The sequence below is a fragment of the Sprattus sprattus genome (assembly GCF_963457725.1).
Source record: "Sprattus sprattus genome assembly, chromosome: 11".
Lineage (NCBI taxonomy): Eukaryota > Metazoa > Chordata > Actinopteri > Clupeiformes > Clupeidae > Sprattus > Sprattus sprattus.
In genome coordinates this window covers 27,525,057-27,527,556 of record NC_137909.1, presented here as the reverse complement: position 1 = coordinate 27,527,556, position 2,500 = coordinate 27,525,057, and positions in this window count along the sequence as shown.

Genomic DNA, 2,500 nt, shown 5'->3' with positions numbered 1-2,500 from the left:
ACGGCAAAGCAGAGGGTTGCAGAGGGTTGCACAACTCAGCCTTCTGGAAAAGAGATTGTGGCAGACGTCCATATTTTAGCTCTTGAGAGAGCTTCTATGGTGTTTGTGCCTGATGTGGTTCACACACACCACAAGCCATACAAGGAAGGTAGCAAACAACAGGAAACAGAATATTTTCCATGTACCACAGACGCTCAAGAGTTAAGATATCTGCCACAATCTCTTTTCCAGAAGGCTAAATATGAACTTTAAGTTACATTTATGATAAAGTCATAGATTAGTAGAATAAAACAACTTTCACATCTATATTGTACTGTCTACAGTAAACAGAAATAAAATGTAAAAAAGTGGATAAGTAGTGAATCCCGATAATACATGCAAATAGCACACTTTATATGTACACACTTTGACAATTGCACAGCTGTGGTCTGACAGGCAACTACTATAACAACAGCATTGTGAAAAGACACTCCCACATCTTAGAAGTCAAATAACACCGGCTGTGCTGTTTGTAAGGTAACATCTGCAGCTGTGACACAGAGCGTCTAATATGAGCTGCCAGAATGGTCTGGAGCGTGGGCGAGCAGAGGGGAGGGGAGGGGAGGGGGTGCAACACCGCACAGGGCCAAACTTCTCCCACAGCAGCACCACTGACTGAGAAGCCTCTGCTGCGCCGTGTACAGAAAAATAACATCAACATCAACAACGTACAGTGTTCTCACCTAGATCAATACATGACAGTGTTCTCACCTAGATCAATACATGACAGTGTTCTCACCTAGATCAACACAACATTACAGTGTTCTCACCTAGATCAACACAACATGACAGGGTTCTCATCTAAAACACAACATGACAGTGTTCTCACCTAGATCAACACAACATGACAGTGTTCTCACCTATCTCAACATGACAGTGCTCTCACCTAGATCAACACAACATGACAGTGTTCTCACCTAAAACACAACATGACAGTGTTCTTATCAGTTTTAACACAACATGACAGTGTTCTCACCTAGATCAACACAACATGACAGTGTTCTCACCTAGATCAACACAACATGACAGGGCTATTACCTAGATCAACACAACATGACAGTGTTTTAATGATCTTAATCTGATAAACCTTTACACAGCAGACACACAATATATGTACAATATCTGATTAAAATATCCACTGTTTAAACAATAGTTCTGAAGAAAAGTCAGTTTCAATTATTTCCTCACAAATTGAATGGAAAGGTATAATTTTTATTATTTAAAAATATGTTTGACACTCCAAGTCAGAAAATACCTGTTCCTTTTATAGCACTGTTTTGGTTAGTTACATTATGATGACATCGTCTGTTATTACATGATGATGACATCGCCTGTACTGCATGGACACCAGTGGCCTTCAAACCCCATTAGAATGAGAACAAGGAACTAATTCTCCCCCCACAAAAACTCTCCAGTGTTCCAGGGAATTATGAGTGGCCTCACATGGACATGCTGTATTCTTTAAACAAAGAGAGAGGGAGGGAGAGAGAGAGGGAGAGGGAGAGAGAGAGAGAGAGAGAGAGAGAGAGAGAGAGAGGGAGGGAGAGGAGGAGAGAGGGGGAGGGACAGAGAGAGGGAGAGGGAGAGGGAGAGAGAGAGAGAGAGAGAGAGGGAGGGAGAGGAGGAGAGAGGGGGAGGGACAGAGAGAGGGAGAGGGAGAGGGAGAGGGAGAGAGAGAGAGGGAGGGAGGGAGAGAGGGAGAGAGGGGGAGAGACAGAGAGGGAGAGAGAGAAAGAGAGAGGAATGGAGAGAGAGGGGGAGGGAGTCTCACAGTCTATCTCATGTCAAAATTCCTTTTTTAAACTCTGATGCGACATCAAATACAAGATCATTATGGGGGGTCTGAAGCGCACTAACGGACTATTCTAGAACTCCGTTCCCACGGAGACGGAGCAATCTCTCAGACTAGACTGCACACAAAGATCCAGGCCTCCACTCAGGCCTCCAGCCAGGCCAGGCGTCCACACAAAGGGCCAGGCGTGAACTTGGCTGGTTGCTCAGTGCTCAGGCCCACCCTGGGCCATTCTCCTCTCCTCAGACACAAGGCAGACATGTCCCTGCATGAAAGCGGTACTCAGCGTAGTAATCAGACAGACTCTGTGTGTCCCTGCATGAAAGCGGTACTTAGAGTAGTTAGTCTGACAGACTCTGTGTGTCCCTGCATTGGTGGTACTTAGAGTAGTGAGTCTGACAGACTCTGTGTGTCCCTGCATGAAGGCGGTACTCAGCGTAGTAATCTGACAGACTCTGTGTGTCCCTGCATTGGTGGTACTTAGAGTAGTTAGTCTGACAGACTTTGTGTGTCCCTGCATGAAGGCGGTACTCAGCGTAGTAATCAGACAGACTCTATGTGTCCCTGCATGAAGGCGGTACTCAGCGTAGTAATCTGACAGACTCTGTGTGTCCCTGCATTGGTGGTACTTAGAGTAGTGAGTCTGACAGACTCTGTGTGTCCCTGCAT